We start from the raw sequence: 19,046 nt of genomic DNA on the forward strand, positions 1-19,046 counted from the left end.
CTTCTATTATGGATTGAAAGGACATTGGAGCCGTAAAGAATAGTGTGCTAAAGCACCACCTCCAGCAGTAGCAGATCAATCCCATGAGAACACAGAACCTTTGATTCTTATCTAACAAACATGGAACACTACCGAAAAAATGTAAATAGTACGAGAAAAATGTACCGAATATTTTAGCAATAAGTCCTTGTACACCTATAGGGCCATTCCTCAGAGACAGACACAACGATAAGGAATGTTTTTCAGAAACACCAGGATTGCCAAGAATGGAATTAAATTACGGTGTACCTAGCTGTGTTATTGAATTGCATTGTACTTTGTCCACTTTGTTTGTGGTTACAGTGATGAATGGGTAAAGAGTGTTAGAGATTGGTGGTACATTGCTGAAAACAACTAAGAAATGCGTAATCACAGATTCGTGTTGGTGAATGCATAATACACAGAATGTCTGGTCCTCATGAAGGGCCAGCAGCCCCAAAAAGTCTTGATCCATGAGACAAAGGGAGAAGGTTGCAGGACCACTCATGCCCCCCTCCACCTTACCTCGCTTTTATCGAGACTACTACAGCTTTACTCAATTTGGGATACATAACATCACAGTTATTACAATTATCTGATCTGCCTAATGATTAAAAGGTTTAGTATTTTATGTGGAAGCCATTTGTGCTCAGGTAATATTTGCATTGCATTTTTTTTTTTTTAATTGTGAAGGTTGGGTAGTTTCTAATATAAGATTTTAAATTTTTATAAATCGACCTTGCAGTTTTTTGACTTTGATTTATGGTATAATTGCAGTTGGTCTTGTACATAATTGTGATGGCTTTTAAATAGTGTTGTGTTATGAATTGAGTTTCTTTGTGCTAGACTTATTTGTAATTCATGGTTTGATTTGATTTATTACAATTTCATGTTATTAATTTTTCAACATTGTTTTGTTTTCTTTTCAACTACCATTTTGTTTCCATTTTTTTACCACCATGTTTTGCTTTGGATGAAGTTCCTCAGTTTCTGTCATGAAAAATGACCGTGTTAAGTCCTCCATGTCTATGTTTCTGGACTACATGCAAAAAATCTTTAGGTTCCTTTACTTAAAAGGTTGTTAACGCTTATGAACTTTGCGTTATCCTTTCACTTTGACTTGCATATTGGGCTTTGCTCTTCGATATTTTCTGGTTAGACCTTGGCCCATTTAGGCTTCATACACATCTACTGATCTTGTCACTTGTCTTGTTCTGTCATTTCTTCTTAGTTAAGTTGATCGGTGAAATTCACCATTCTTCACCGTGAATTTGATTAGATCACTGGTGCCTTTGTTTGCCAAATATTTTCTTAAAAATTATTTTTATTTTTAATCTTCCTGCTTCTTTTTAAAAGTTTTAGTTTTTTCTAGATTGATTATGCTGTCATAAGTTTGAATAGATTGTATGCAATGTAATTTCCATGAAATGAAATACATTAAAAATTATAGAAAAAAATCACTTTTTTCCCAGTGCCTCATGATGTTTTACATGGCCTGAATCACAGAACAGTAACAGCCACTTCTGAATCAGACAGACACCATGAATAAATAACGCTGATTGTAGTGCTGGGTTGTTTGACGGATCAGCGGGTATGCCTGATAAAATTCTTTTTTTGATATAAATTTTTTAATAACTGTTTTACCATGAGCTAAAAAGTAATGGAAAACTTGTAAATGCATTTAAACAGAAAAAGCTCACACAGATGGAAACCTGTTGATGTATTTGTGTCATAAATCTGCGCCTCCGGATTACAGTTTTACTCATTCAAACCGCCAGGGAAAAAGGGGGGGCGGATTGGCTAACATTTACTCGAGCCGATTAAAATGTAAAGATGTCAGTTTTGGTAAGTTCAAGTCCTTTGAGTATCTCGCCGTTGTTATTCATGGAGATTCTCAAGTTCTAATACTATCCGTGTATAGACCTCCTAAATATAACGTCGCTTTTTGAGGAATTCTCTGACTTAATGTCAATTTTAATTACTAATTATGACACACTCCTAATAGTTGGCGACTTTAATTTTCATATAGATAATCAGTGTGATCTAAAAGTAAAAGAATTTATGAACCTCCTGGATTCTTTTGATTTGAGACAACTCATAAATCAGCCTACACATAAAGCAGGTCATACATTAGACTTAGTGATTACTAAAGGACTGAAAGTTGATATAAAACAGATCATTGATATTGGTCTATCAGACCATTTTCTTCTACTTTTTAATATAGAAATAATGATAAAAACACTCATGAGAAGCATATTGTTAAAAACGCTTCTTTGATTCGCAGCAGCTTTAAAACTTACAAACATTTTAAGCAATCAGTCCGTTTATAGTGCCAGCTATAATAGCGAGGACAATGTAAATAGTAAGGTGGAAAGATTTAATTCTAAAGTGAGAGCTGCTGTTGACATAGTTGCACCTGAAAAGACAGTGAAAAAATCTTCTAGCATTGGTATACCATGGAAGACCCAAAGAGTGTCTGATTTAAAGAGAACATGCCGTAGAGCTGAGCGCCAATGGAGGAAGAGTAAACTTACTATCCACCACGAAATATTAAAAGTCAAAATAACAGAATACAATAACACTGTCCGTCTTGAGAGACGCTGCTATTTCTCTAATATTATAAATAACAATGCTAGTAATCCTAGAGTCTTATTTTCAACAATTGATCACCTACTAAACCCAGGTAGCTCAAAGGAATGCCTCCTAAGTGCTTCCAGTGAAACCTGTGAGGCTGTCGCTGTATTCTTCAATCAAAAATTAATGATATTAGAAATAACATAGTATATCTCCCCAACACTAAGGATCCCCTAAACCCCAACATCCTGTTATAAACAAATTAAACTCTTTCACTAGGATAGATTTACCTGATTTACAAAAATAATATCTCAATTAAAACCCTCCACCTGCGCCCTTGACCCGATACCAACAAGGTTTTTCAAAGAAGTATCAGGCGTGCTAATTGATAATGTTCTTGACATAGTAAATTCGTCACTAGATACTGGGGTCTTCCCAGACTGTCTTAAGACTGCTGTAGTTAAACCCCTACTTAAGAAACATAATCTTGACCCCTCAGCTCTTGAAAATTTTAGACCCATCTCTAACTTGCCCTTCTTAAGTAAAGTTCTAGAGAAGGCAGTCATTATGCAGTTAAATGACCACCTAAATAAACATGCTATTCTTGATAAATTTCAGTCAGGTTTTAGAACAAATCACAGCACAGAAACTGCACTCGTTAAAGTAGTAAATGACTTGGGTAAATGCAGACAGAGGCCATTTATCTGTTCTCATCCTCTTAGATCTGAGTGCTGCATTTGACACCATTGATCACAACATTCTTAGAAATCGCCTTAGTCAATGGGTGGGCCTCTCTGGCAGTGTCTTAAATTGGTTTGAATCCTACCTGACAGGGAGAAAATATTTTGTTAGTTGTGGGAATTACAACTCAAGACACATGATATCCAATATGGTGTTCCACAAGGCTCTATCCTGGGTCCGCTGTTATTCTCAATCTACATGCTTCCGTTAGGTCAGATTATCTCAGGGCACAACGTGAGCTACCACAGCTATGCTGATGACACACAGCTGTACTTATCAATAGCACCTGATGACCCTGATTCTATTGATTCACTAACACAATGTCTGACTAGTATCTCAGAATGGATGAATAGTAATTTTCTCAAGTTAAATAAAGAGAAAACTGAAATTTTAGTGATCAGCAATAATGGATACAATGAGGCTATTAGAAATAAACTGGATACATTAGGATTAAAAGTCAAGACGGAGGTAAAAAGCTTAGGGTGATTGTTGACTGTAATCTGAATTTTAAATCACATATTAATCAGATCATTAGGACAGCATTTTTCACTTAAGAAACATAAGTAAAGTTAGACCTCTTTATCACTGAAAGATGCTGAGAAATTAGTTCACGCTTTGTTTTCAGTCGACTAGATTACTGTAACGCACTCCTCTCAGGACTACCCAAAAAGATATAAATCGTTTGCAACTAGTGCAGAATGCAGCTGCTAGAATCCTAACTAGGAAAAGAAAATCGAACACATTTCTCCAGTTTTGATGTCACTACACTGGTTACCTGTGTCATTCAGAATTGACTTTAAAATTCTGCTTATGGTTTATAAAGCCTTAAATAATCTCGCCCCATCTTATATATCGGAATGTCTGACACCTTATATTCCAAATCGTAACCTCAGATCCTCAAATGAGTGTCTCCTTAGAATTCCAAGAACAAAACTTAAAAGAAGTGGTGAGGCGGCCTTCTGCTGTTATGCACCTAAAATCTGGAATAGCCTGCCAATAGGAATTCGCCAGGCTGATACAGTAGAGCACTTTAAAACACTGCTGAAAACACATTACTTTAACATGGCCTTTTATAACTTCATTTTAATCGTAATTTAACTTAATCCTGATACTCTGTATGTTCAATTCATCATAACAACTATTCATGGTGGCTCTAAAATCGGTACTGACCCCTACTCTCTTTCTGTTTCTTTTTCCGTTTCTTTGTGGTGGTGGCCTGCGCCACCTCCACCTACTCAAAGCTTCATGATGCTCCAACAATGATGGACGGATTAAAAGGAAGAAGTCTACGTGACCATCATCATCATCAAGCCCTTCCGTGAGAACCCTAAATCCAAAGAGGACTGTTTCATTTATGTTAGGTAGAATGCCCAGAGGGGACTGGGCGGTCTCATGGTCTGGAATCCCTACAGATTTTATTTTTCTCCAGCCGCCTGGAGTTTTTGTTTTTCTGTCCCCTGGCCATTGAACCTTACTCTTATTCGATGTTAATGTTGATTTATTTTTTATAATTATGTCTTTCATTTTTCTATTCTTTAATATGTAAAGCACTTTGAGCTACTGTTTGTATGAAAATGTGCTATATAAATAAATGTTGTTGTTGTTGTTCATAAAAGTAATGTCTTTCTGTGTGGACTTGTATGTGACCCGTGCAACAAACTCTAGCTGCAGAACTCCAGAGCTCCACTCCACTGAGGGGGTTGTTGCTTTATATTGTATGCCGTTTATAACATGTGGTTATTATGTATAACACCTGGTTACTTTGTGGTTAAGATTAGGGTTGGGGAATGGTTATCGGACTTATCTCAACTAGTTTGTAATACCCAGGGTACTGTGCAGTTGATGCAAACTGGAAGGAGTAAAGAATTCACATGCTCAATTGCACTGCTTATTTGGTAGCAGCTGTAGTGATCAATCAAGCATGTCAGGGAGTAAAAGTTAATTTGGACATTAGTTCAAGTAAGGTTTAGATTTAGGGTTTGGTTTTTATATTGTTACCAAAAAGTATAGTTGCTAGGAATTTGTTTGGTGTTCCATCCATAACCATTGTAATAAAGAAACAAACACAAGCATAAAGGTTTGGGGTTTCTGGCCCCATATACTGAAAAGTAATTTGGTCAGTGCTTTCTTCAGAGTACAACAGACAATGGTGGAATTGACAGGTGGACAATTTATGGGGTGGGACCGGAAGTAGACAAACGGAATGCTGGGAAGGAACTGTGGTGGTAGATGGAAGTAACAATGTCATCAGAAGGGGACCAGAGGGAAGGAAGGAACCCAGAAGTCGCTTGTTTCTCTTAGCGAGTCCAGGTGAATTCATGGTGGAGGTGCTTCATTCTTTCTGAGGAGATAAAGAAAGAGAGGTTAGTACCTCGTCATTGTCCCCTGGTACGATATGCCACGTTGCCCATTGGGTCTTTAAGCGGCTCCCTATGCGCTCGTGCATAACATGACCCCCCCCCAACCCAAACCCATCGGGTCGGCGGCCCGAACCGAGAGGTCGTGAACCCAGGAGAGAGCATCAGCGTTAGCCTGTTGAAGTGCCAATGAACTTATACGTCTGCATGTCCAACAACCACCTGGTGATTCGAGGGTTTGACTCCTTATGAACAGCCATCCACTGGAGGGTGGCATGGTCTGTCACCAGGGTGAACGCCTGACCCAACAGGTTATACCGCAGGTGAGTTACTGCCCACTTGATGGCCAAAGCTTCCCGCTCTACCGCTGCATACCTTGTCTCCTGGTCCAACAGTTTCCGGCTCAGGTAAATCACGGGGTGCTCGACACCATCGATGCTTTGGCTCAGAACGGCGCCTAGACCTGTGTCCGTAGCATCAGTCTGGAGAAGAAAAGGAACAGAAAAGTCAGGAGTTCTCAAAACAGGTGCCGTTGTGAGGGCCATCTTTAAGTCACTGAATGTTCGTTCCGTCAAGTCATCCCATACCACATACAAAGGGGCCCTTTTCTTTGTCTGATTCGTCAAGGGTATGGTTTTCTCGGAAAACCGAGGTACAAACTGGCGGTAGTAACTCGCTAATCCTAAGAAAGCTTGCACTTGTCTTTTGGTTATCGGACGGGGCCATTCAAGGATGTATTTGATTTTTGAACACTGTGGTTTCACCAGCACCCTACCAGGTAGCCTAAATATCTGGCCTCATTCAATCCAAAAAAACATTTCCGGGGATTGATATGGAGCCTGGCTCTTGCTAGCGTCAGGAGGAAGGTGTAAACCTACAACACATGCTCATCCCAGGTGCCGGAAAAAATTACCACATCATCGAGGTAGGTGGCACAGTAGGACTGGTGGGGCTTTAGCACTCTGTCTACCATACAAAGGTGCAGTCCAAATGGGAGAACTTTGTATTCCCATTGTCTGCTAGGGGTGCTGAATGCTGTCTTTTCTTTTGTGGATGCTGTTAAGGGAATTTGCCAGTATCCCTTAGTCATGTCAAGAGTAGTCAAATACTGTGTCATCAATTGGGTAGGCATCGAATTTGGAGACTTGACTGAGATGGCAAAAGTCATTACAAAATCTCCAGGAGCCATCTGGCTTAGAAACAAGAAGGATGGGACTGGACCACAGGCTGTGACTCTCTTCAATGATGTCCATGTCCAACATCCATTGAACTTCTAGCTCCACCTCTGCATGTTTTACCTCTGGGAGGCGATAGGGTCGTTCCCTGACTACCACCTCGGGGTCCGTCACTATGTCATGCTGAATCAGCGATGTGTGGCCGGGTGCCTCACTGACCACTTCCGGGACAGGCAGGATCGCACTTTCCAGCTCCTGTCGCTGGTGGGGAATCAGATTGTGGCCAAGGTTAAAGTCTGATTTTTTTGAGAAAAGAGAGAGGGTTGAGACGGTGAGAGGGTGGTTTTCCCTATCTCGCCACGGTTTCAGTTAAGTTAGTATGATATACCTGCTCGCTCGGTCGACGATTCGGTTGTTTCACCAAATAGTCTCTCTTTAACCTCGTAAGGGCCCTGCCAAAAACACACAAGGTCATTTACATTTTCAGACGATAAAGAAACTCTCTTCTTCTGTACAATATGACCAGCAAGAAAAAGCAACCTTTCACAGGGTATGGATGTTGAAGGTGTGGCCAAGTACTTCTGTGAAATGGAGGCCAGCCTGCATGTTTGGAGCACCACTCTAATGGACAGGCCTCTGTACTGATGGTAGGCTCTGCTTTGTATTGACGCACACTGTTTTCAAATGAGCCTTCCTCCTGTTCAGAATCAGACTTTGATGAAGCAGCCACTACAGCTAACTTTTTCTTTGGTGGGTCTGATGTTGTGGCTTCCACAGGTTTCTCTGCAACAGCCCTCTGTTCCTTCGAGTAAGTTGGTGACTGAGGCCCACACCTCACTCCTCTCAGCTCTGGGTATACACTTGAGGTCCTTGAATCTTGGGTCCAATGCGGTAGAAATCTTCCTTGTGTGTCTCCAGGTCTGTTCTGAATGTAGACTTGATTTTGACCACGTAGGCAGGGTCATCATCTGAGCTCTCCATCACCCGAGAGAGATGGCAAAAAGTAGTCAGAACCACAGAGCATGAAACATATGAGGTGCGATCCAAAATTTCCCGGAATACAATTATTCTGCAGCCAGAAGGGGTTGGTTATATCAATCACCGCTAGATAGCAGTTCAAGTTGTCCTTGAGAGCTGTTATCAAGCGTTATAACATCAGCGCAGTTGTTTTTCAAGTTGCAGTTCTCGTTTAAACTTTGGCTGTGTCTGTGAAGGGTTGTTCATGAAAAAGAGTGATTTGAAATCATCACGACAATGCACCAGCTCACACATCTGTGATTGTGTGCGGATTTTTGGCTTCTACAAAGTTTAATGCCATTCCCCACCCACCGTACTCCCCTGATTTAGCGCCGTCTGATTTTTTTTATTTCCTAAGATGAAGATGAGGCTCAAGGGACGCAGATTTGAGATGGTGGAGGAGATCCAAGCGGTAACAACTGACGTCTTGGAACACACTGACAAAAAACGACTTCCAGAGGTGCTTCAAAAGGTTGAAATCTCACTGGGATTGGTGTATCAACTCAGCGGGTGACTATTTTGAAATAACTGTTCACCAATAATTGTTACTTGGTGTGTATGCTTTTAAATAAATGCATTCCAGGAACTTTTGGATCGCACCTCGTAATTTTCTCCTCCCAGAAGTTCAGTCACATACCTGCAACAGAAAAAAAATCAAATCCATTTCAATCAAAATGTATTGCATTCACAGGAAATGACCTCAACACACTGAGTGATTAACATGTAATATGTTTAACATTTTTACTAGGTAAATTTAGTTCATCGTTTTATTTTGAAAGGATGGCCAATAAACGTGGTAAATGGAACTTGATCTAAAGGTACGGTAAATGAGAGAGAAACGTTAAAGGAGATAAAAACAAAGAAAACACGGAGATAAAGGAAAGACAAGTTATACAGGAAGTGTGTTTTTCTTTGTTTGTTTTAGCTTAGCTCCTGTAGAAAGTGGACACAAGGTTTGTTGGCGTTTTTGTACATTTATTAAGTAATTAAAGTTTATTGTATGTGTTAAGTTAGCCAAATCTATGCTTATATTTATCTTGCCATGATTTAATTGCAGTCCTACATAGTTTTAATTTGTTGTTTTGTCATGTATTTGCTTACTTATACAGGTAGTCCCCTACGTACGATGGGGATATGTTCCGAACATCAGATCGCATACCTAGCCTAAGGTACTACTCATAGCCTGCTTAACACTTTGAGGGCTAATATTTTTTCCAAAAAACTCAGTTTTCTGAAAAGCACACAAAGCAATGGTTTCACACATAAATCAACATAAAACATCTGTTGCTGCCTGCTGTGCCGGTTTACAGAATGCACGGTGGGCTGGCTGCCTGGCTGTCTTTGCAGTTGCAGTGAGACGCAATATGGTTTGTACCTCCTGTCATCGTAAGTCTCTGTCCTCCCAGGCAAACGTTGCCATAGGTGCATCAGCTACATAAACGTATTCAGCACCACGATCAGCTGATGTCGTTACCTCACTTTCGTTTTCGATCTACATCTCCCGATCACTTGCATCAAAATCGAAGTCCGACAAATCAGTGCCCAATGCTTGCTGGAATGGACACATCCCTGGATTGATGGATTTAATCATTAAACATCCTTTTCAGAGATATTGCAGCAAAGTGCCATCGGAATTTAATGGCTGTTCCAGCCAAATCACAACACAGCGAAGCCGAACCTGTTCTCACCGTGATAATATCTCGCACTGCCACCTGGTGGATTCTTCCAGATTTACGTAAAGTACGCGCACAGTAAGACGCTTGCATAGCCGTAGCGTCTGCTAGAGCATGCATCATGTTGCGTGAAGTATAAATCTGGCCTTAGGCTCACCCCGAATGCTGTCATTGGTTGAGACGTGTAATGATGCCCATCCCAAGCCAGTACTGATCAACATCCCATCCCTCCTGTGACCCATGGTTTGTCTGTATGTGTATTCAGAGCCAGTGAGCAGTGGACCTTCAAAATAATAATAATAATAATAACAAAAACTGTGTTAGTGTGCGATTAAATAATTGTCGGTGTTAAATAATTAATGCATTAACGCGACAATAATGCGTTAACTTACCCAGCCCTGATATAAGATATATATTATATATTTTATTAAAAACAAGTGACATTCCATACTGTCAAACTTAACAATATTAAATTCGATTCAACCCCCAACAGCCAACAGCCAGAGTAAAACGTTAAGAGTAGAAAAGAGGGAAGAGAACCATTTTTCCCACTATAAATGCTTATTCTAAAATGTTATTGATTAGATCCTGCCAGGTTTTAAAAAAGTTTTGAACAGATCCTATAAGTTAGAATTAGATTTTTTCCAATTTCAAATAATATATAACATTAGCTAACCACTAACTTAAAAGATGTGGGTTTGGATTCTTCCATTTGAGCAACACAAGTCTATGTGCTAGTAGTGTAGTAAAGGCAATCACAGTTTGTTTGTCCTTCTCCACTTTAAGCCCATCTGGGAGTCCACCAAACACAGCTGTTAGTCAGTTAGGAGGGATTGTGATGACCAGGCTGTGTGAAGGGCATTTAAAGATTTTGGTCCAGAATGAGGTTAATTTGACGCAGGCCCAAAACATGTGACCCAGTGGGGCTGGAACTTGATTGCAATGTTTGCAGGTTGGATCTTGCTCTGGAAACAATTTGGACAATTCTAAACGAGAGAAATGTGCTCGATAGGTGATTTTAAGTTCAATAACTCAGCTCAAAGCCAGCACATGGCTGCCTTCCACTCCTGTTGAGTAAGAGATCCTTTTCCCACTGTACTCTGGGGTCTTTGAAAAGGCGGAACTTTAAAATGTTTTTATATATTATAGAAATGTCTTCAAGACTGATTAATATTTCTTCTGGACATAGAAATAGGTGGGAGGTGATGAAAATTGGGCAGATTTCATTTAGCAAAGTTTCTAATTTGGAAATAGTGAAAAAGAGTTTTGATGGAAGCTAAATTTGGGGTGTAATTGTTTGCAGAATGAAAAGACATTACCTATATACAAATCTTTAAATGATTTAAACCCATACGTTTTCCAAACATGAAATCTTTGTAAGTTTAAGAGTGTGGAAAAAAGGTGGTTATTGTGTAGAGGTGCCACAGTTAAATGCGTCTCTATCTTGAAGTGTTCCTACATTGGTTCCATATTCTGAGAGAGTGAATCACAATTGGGTTGTTAGTATGTTGGCGATGACTTGCATTTACTGGGGTACAAAGCAAGGAATATCAAGAAGTACTGCAGGATTTTATTTCTATTGCAGTCCAAGCCTGCCCGTGTTTATCCATTTGTGTCAATGTTCAGTTTTTTATGGCCTGTATGTTTGTTGCCCAGTAATAAAACTTAAAGTTAGGTAGAGCCATGTCACCATCTGTCTTAGGTCACTGTAGGGTCGCTCTTTGGATACGTGGATGTTTTGAATTCCAAATAAATGAGGTTATTGTTGAATCTAATTTCTTAAGAAAATATTTGTTAATCTATATGATGATGCTTTGATATTGAATAAGAAGCTTAGGAATGATATTCATCTTGACAGTATTAAATCCATCCATTATCCAACCCGACTATATCCTAACTACAGGGTTACAGGGGTCTGCGGGAGCCAATCCCAGCCAACACAGGGCGCAAGGCAGGAAACAAACCCTGGGCAGGGCACCAGCCCACCGCAGTATTAAACCTCCCTGCTAAAATGAGATGTAGATCATCTATGCACATCTTGTTTAAGTTTCACCGTACAGACAGCAAACCTTTATTGAAAAAGAGCTTTATATTTTCTTGTGATGTTTACCGCTAGGTATTTAAACTGATCTGCAATGATAAAGGGAAGGTGTCCAATCTAATATTGTGTGCTTGAGAATTCACTGGAAAGAGTACACTTTTATTCAAATTTATTTTGAGTCTGGATATCTTTTGAAATTCTATTAGTGCTGTCAGGACTACAGGCACAGTATTTTGTGGGCGTGATATATAACGTACAATATCATCTGCATATAGTGATATTTTCTGTTCAAGTCATTTTCTGATAATGACCTTTATCTTATATGCATTTTGAAAGTGAACAGCTAATGGTGCAACGGCAATTGCAAACAGCAGTGGTGACAATGGGCATCCTTGTCAAATATCACGTTCTAGTTTGAAGTAGTTTGAAGTAAGTGTTATTAATACAAACTGAAGGTTCTCGACTAGTATACAATAGTTTGATCCATGCAAATGTGTGCAATGTACTGAATAGGTAGTTCCATTCAACAATATCAGGGTGTTAGACTTTATGGGTGAATATATTACATTAAATAGGTGGCAAAGATTGGAAGCTAAGTGTCTGCCTTTAGTAAATCCAGTTTGGTATTGTGATATTACAGAAGGTAGCAGTTCCTTAATCCTTTTAGCTAGAACTTTGGAGAATACCTTAACATTGTTATTCAGTGAGATTGATCTATATGATACACATTGTAGCAAAAATGTTTGAGGTAGAATTTTATTGTCTCTGGCTTCTACAAATGTTGCTAATAAAAGGAGAGGTAATTTAATTTTTTTTTTTTTAAATAAAATTCAGCAGGGTGGCCATCAGGGCCTGCTGCTTTCCCCACTCTGAAGTTAGTTTATAGTGTGTAGTAATTCTGATAATGCCAGAGGTTTATCTAATAACTCTGCATGGAGAGTATCTAGCTGTATCTGTAATGTATTAAAAACATATTAGATTATGTCTTGTTTTCTTTAAACTGAGTAGAATATGAGGACATATAGTAGTCTCTAAATATGAGCATTATATTTTTATGGTCAATGATTTTATCTCTGTGTTGATAATTACTGATATTGCATTTCGAACTTCCTGCATTTGAATTTGTTGAGCTAACATATTATAAGCCTTCTCTCCATATTCATAGTAATGATGTTGTGGTTTAAAAATGAGTTGTTCCATTTCTTTTGCTGTCAAGAGGTTGAGTTCTGATTGCAAAGCCTGTCTTTTCCTAAAAAGTGCCTTACTTTGAACACCTGGCATGTTCTTCATCTATTCTGGTAATTTCACTGATTAACTCGGAGGCCTCCTTGGTTTCTGATTTATTTTTGTGGGAGAGATATGAGATAATCTGTCCTCTAAAAATGACTTCAGAGTTTCCCAGAGTATTCCTACAGAGAGCTCTGAGGATGCATTTCTCTCTAAAAAAATCAATTTGCTTGGATATAACTTCTATACAGTTCTTGTCAGCTAATAACAGGGGGTTAAGATGCCAGCTGCAAGATGAGTATGTGGGGCATAGTGATTTGAGCTCCATGATTAGAGGGACGTGGTCGGAGATAACAGTAGTGTTGTACTTGCAAGATTTGATCCTGGCCAAAAAAAATTTATCTATAAAGAAATAATCAGTTCTTCAATAACAATGATGTACTGGTGAGAAGAAGGAATATGCTCCTCAATTTTTTCTAGTATACCTTTAAAGGTTGCCTCAAAGCGATTACTCAAAAGTTTCTCCTGGGGCCTCATGTATTGATGGAATAATTGAACATGTACTATGATGATATTTCAATGTTCCTTAAAAGTTTTGAAAAATCGGCATTCTAAGCTTACATTTGGCTTGACATTAATTACAGAACTGATTGTGTGTCAATGTGCCTTCATGTTTAATACATGCTTTAATTCCTATCATCATGATAATTATATCAAGTATACAGCTTAGTATTTAAATTGTTCAGAGAGCTGTAATATCACAAATGTAATGTATTGTGTGTCCTTTCGGCGTAAGAGAAAGCCCATTTAAGAAGGACGTATTGATTCACACACATAGAGTACAAAGAAGAACACATTGAATAAAAAGATTTAACGTGCTACTGTGGAATTGAGAAACTAGTAAATTAAACAGTTTGATGATGATGTTTATGATGATCTACTTCAATGACAACATAAATTACGTGACTAAAGTGGAAATTTCCAGATTAAAGTTGACAGTTGGACATTTTTTCCAGTGTCCCTATTTTTTTTTTTCTTTTCTCTGTACCCTAATATGCTTCCATATAACACTCACACGGTGGGCTACGACTCGCAGTGCTTTGATTTCTGATTACTTATTTATTTCGAGCACTGTGCAACTTTCTGAATTTTAAGTTTCGAGTTTATCCACCAGATGCTGTGAGATGCTGTCACTTGATCAGCTTCCTTTTGTTATTTATATCACTGCTTAAATCAACAAATAGTATGTTTTTCCTTGCCTCTACTTTGTATTCTCAGAAATTCTTGCGACACAACTAAATCAAACACCCCAGAAATATTATTATCATTGGATGCAGAAAAAGCATTCAACATGATTGAATGGAAATACCTTTTTACTACATTGGAGAAGTTTGGGTTTGGCCCTAACATTTGTGCATGGATTAAATTACTGTATACTAACCCAGAAGCTTCAGTTTGCATCAATAACATTTGCTCAGACTACTTTAAACTAGAACGTGGCACAAGACAAGGATGCCCCTTGTCACCGCTGCTGTTTGCAATTGCCATTGAATCACTGGCAATACATTGTCGAAATACCGATCAGATAAAGGGGATTATCAGAGAAGGACTGGAACAGAAAATTTCATTATATGCAGATGATATGGTACTGTATATATCGGACCCAGAAAATTCTGTGACTGCAGTCTTAGCAGCACTCACAGAATTTCAAAAGATCTCTGGTCTCAGAATTAATCTGAATAAAAGTGAACTCTTTCCAGTGAATTCTCAAGCATATAATATTAGATTAGACACCCTACCTTTTATCATTGCAGAACAGTTTAAATACCTCGGGGTAAACATCACAAGTAAACATAAAGCTCTCTATCAACAAAATTTCGCCATCTGCATGGAAAAAATTAAACAAGACTTGCATAGATGGTGAACCCTTCATCTCACACTAGCTGGAAGAATTAACACTGTTAAGATGAATATTCTTCCCAAGCTCCTTTTTTTATTTCAAAACATTCCAATATACATTAATAAATCATTCTTTAGGCAATTAGATTCAACAATAACCTAATTTATTTGGAATTCAAAACATCCACGCATCAAAAGAGCGACCCTACAAAGACAAAAGGCAGAAGGCGGCATGGCTCTACCTAACTTCCAGTTTTATTACTGGGCAGCAAATATACAGGCGATAAGAACCTGGACACAAATAGAAGAACATACACAGGCATGGACCGCAATAGAAGTAAAATCCTGCAGTACTTCTTTGTATTCCTTGCTCTGTGCTCCAATAAACACACGTTATCGGCAATACACTAATCACCCAATTGTGCTCCACTCACTTAGAATCTGGAACCAATGTAGAAAGCATTTTAAGACGGAGAAGCTTCTATCTGTGGCACCTCTGCAAGAGAACCACCTCTTTCAACCCTCGCAAAACATATGCAGTTTTAATATCTGGAAAAAATTTGGAATTAACTTGCTTAGAGATCTTTATATAGACAACGTCTTTGCATCCTATGAACAATTACATTCCAAATTTAACATTCCAGCTACACATTTCTTTCACTATCTTCAAATCACGAACTTTGTTAAACAGAACCTTCCAGATTTTCCTCATCTTGCACCCACATCCATGCTGGAAAAAATATTGCTCAATCTCAAGGACTTAGACACCATCTCTACAATATATAAAATCATTTTACAGTCCCTTCCTTTCAAAGATCCAAGAGGACACTGGGAAAATGACCTCTCAATTAATATATCAGAAAAGGAGTGGAAAGTAGCAATGCAGAGAATTCACTCGAGCTCCATATGCGCAAAGCATACAATTATACAACTCAAAATTATATATCGAGCACATCTGTCTCGACTAAAACTCTCCAAAATGTGTCCAGGACATTATCCAACCTGCGAACGCTGCAAACTAGTTCCAGCCTCACTGGGTCACATGTTCTGGGCCTGCACCAAATTAACATTCTGGACAAAAATTTTTAATTAACTCTCAGACAGCCTTGAACTCACAATCCCTCCTAACCCATTAACAGCTGTGTTTGGGGTTCTTCCAGGTGGGCTTAAAGTGGAGAATCCATCCATTTTCTAACCCGCTGAATCCGAATACAGGGTCACGGGGGTCTGCTGGAGCCAATCCCAGCCAACACAGGGCACAAGGCAGGAACCAATCCCGGGCAGGGTGCCAACCCACCGCAGGACACACACAAACACACCCACACACCAAGCACACACTAGGGCCAACAATGACAAACAAATTGTGATTGCATTCACTACACTTTTGGCACACAGACTTATTCTGATAAACTGATGTGTTATACTATTTGAAATTGGAAAAAATGTAATACTCAGTTAGAGGATCCGTACAGACTTTTTTCAAAACATGGCAGGATAATATTTTAAAATAAGCTCATAAAGCACAGAGAATTTATTAATTTAGGTATGTTTACAAGCCTTAAATTTCACGCCATTTGGCTTGCTCTCTCTCTAAGGGGTAGGGATCGATCTGTTCTTAACTTAATTTTTCTTTTTGTGAAAACTTGATTGATTTGTATGGATTGCAATAAAATTAATAAAGAAAGAAAAAAAAAAAAAAAGAAATTCTTGTTTGTCCCCCGTGCTTTTGCCATTGTCTTTACACAGAATACAAAACATAAGGGGCTATTTATATTGATTTGCATATTCAAAGAGGTGAAATTCTGGGAGGAGTCGGGTGGGGCAGCAGGCGCATGTACGTGCGTTACTTTTCACGCTGACCAGGATTTATAGAGTGAAAGAACGTGGAAGTTGGTGTACGCACAGATTTGTGCATCTGAATTTTTTTGTGTGTACGCACATTTCCGCTTTTGTCCGTATGCAATGTTTTAGTGTGAATTCTATGCATAGCATTATGCATAAGGCCTCTAGTCTTTAATATCCTAAAGCAGATTCTCCTTTGTCATGTTTATGTCCTTTGTATCTTTCCTTATATCATTTGTATCATTTCTGACCTTCTTTATATTACACTTTAGCTTTTTTATGTCCCCTCCCAAGAACGATAGTTTTGCGGTGATTGCTAACTTCAGCTCAGACTGTTTGTTTCAGCCTCCTCCACGCCCCATGGGCAGAGTAGCAAATCCAGTTGGAGTTGGTGTGGCTGACTTGTGGGGGGTAGTTGACAACGCAGATAGTAAGGCCATGCTCAGTTCCAATGAACCTTCTGGAACTGCAGAGTTCTCCTGCCCCAACTCACTTGCAGTTTCGCTCCCACTTTCAGTCTCGGCTGGAGCTGATGCTGCAGTGTCAGGTCCTTGGAGATCTGTCATTTCGCCTCTCTGATTGAGGTCAATCTCTGGCAGGCCGTACCTTGAACTTGAACTTGAGGCCTGTTATACATGAAGCTTTAGCGGTCTTTTCCGTTTCCTTCTGAGCCTTTTTTCTGCTGTTCATGCTTGTATATACTTGCATATACTGTAATTAAATCCCCTCAAGTTGAGTAAATTCATGATGCCTTGGGATGATAGTAAACAAAAGATAAAATAACACAGCAGCTAACGGAGTTCTGTCTCAGATGTCCATCTCCTGAAACAGACGAGACCAGCTCCCATCACAACATTATATATGGTAGTACTGGAAAATATATTTTACAAAACACAAATATGTAAAAGAAAACATGGAATTGCAGTCCTGCACAGTAACATATTAACAACAACAACAACAAAATGTATTTATATAGCACATTTTCATACAAAAAATGTAGCTCAAAGTGCTTTACATAATGAAGAATAGAAAAATAAAAGACACAGTAAGAAAATAAAATAAGTCAACATTGTTTCCGATGGGAGTGTTAGCTCCGTGGAAATATGTTCTTTTATATTGCGGCGTTTTAATAACCCTTTAGTTAAATAAGTATAAAGTATAACGCGATATCCCTCTTTTCGCGATAGGCGCACAAAGTCACAGAAAAGACAGAATATACTTAGCTTGTTTAATGCGGCTTACGTTGCTATAAAATGACAGGGAAGACCAGTCACATTTCATCTTTAACCCGGGGATTCGGTCGTGTAGAAATGGCTTTTTTCTGTCACAACGGAGGTGGCGTTGGAGTCTATAGCTTTCACTCCCGCAGGTCTTCAAAGCTTGGCAAGGTTCCAGCGTTCTTTTATATTGTGTCCACACGACTAAATCCCCCAGTACAATGCCAAACAAGGTGGGACAAACTTAGGCCAAGCAGCAGAGAGTCAGATCATGTAACACTTAGGCCTTTTAGGGCTGACAACAGCTGTTCTTGTCTATCTTTATGCTTTGCCTATCCCAGCACTTCTGAAAGTTGACACCCTGTGCTAAAGCTGGCTCAGCTCTTTATGGCATGTTACACAGAAAAAGAATGAAAAATATGTTTAAAGAGAGCTAAAACAGATACAGTGACACAATTCTTAATATTATAACAACCTTAGTATAACAAACATTAATTAACATAATCCATCCATCCATTGTCTAACCCGCTGAATCCGAATACAGGGTCACGGGGGTCTGCTGGAGCCAATCCCAGCCAACACAGGGCACAAGGCAGGAACCAATCCTGGGCAGGGTGCCAACCCACCGCAGGACACACACAAACACACACTAGGGCCAATGTAGAATCGCCAATCCACCTAACCTGCATGTCTTTGGATTGTGGGAGGAAACCAACGCAGACAACAGACAAAATGCAAACTCCCGCAGGGAGGACCCGGGAAGCGAACCCGGGTCTCCTAACTGCGAGGCAGCAGTGCTACCACTGCGCCACCGTGCCGCCCTAATTAACATAATATAGATAAGAAATTAGGAAAAACCAGAGATAAATCAGAGACTTTGATCAGCAGGAGTGAAACCACATATCACATTTCTGTGATTGTAATGTGGCTTGTTGGCCGAGGTGTCCTCTGGTTTGTCTGACTCCTTTTCTACAATCTGTCTGTGGTTTTACATTTAGCTGATGGACAGATCTTGTTGTTTTTCATTTCTATTACTGTATTTGCCTTCTACTTTGTTATGTGATAGTTCTGTATTTAGTAAGTGCTATAATCTATTCCTGTGTTTTGTCTTGTAGTTCATGTTATTGGATCATATTTCTGAGGTGACCATGATACGAGTAGATTTGCCATCTCTCTTTGTGAAGAGGATTACTTGCATTTTCTTTTGTGTGTTGTATTGACTGCATTCTTTGATACTCATTGCACTCTCAACCTACCTGGAACGG

General features: G+C 39.2%; 1 long non-coding RNA gene across 1 annotated transcript; it reads right to left on the reverse strand.

The window, feature by feature from the left end:
* Positions 1-5,462: 5,462 nt before the first annotated feature.
* LOC120517702 lies at positions 5,463-17,886 on the reverse strand. The gene is made up of 3 exons (XR_005631092.1): positions 17,807-17,886; positions 6,066-6,172; positions 5,463-5,674 (listed from the first exon to the last, which is right to left on the reverse strand). It is a non-coding gene; the product is annotated as an uncharacterized LOC120517702 (long non-coding RNA).
* Between the last annotated feature and the right edge of the window lie 1,160 nt (positions 17,887-19,046).

The sequence above is a fragment of the Polypterus senegalus genome, chromosome 1 (genome assembly GCF_016835505.1).
Source record: "Polypterus senegalus isolate Bchr_013 chromosome 1, ASM1683550v1, whole genome shotgun sequence".
NCBI lineage: Eukaryota > Metazoa > Chordata > Cladistia > Polypteriformes > Polypteridae > Polypterus > Polypterus senegalus.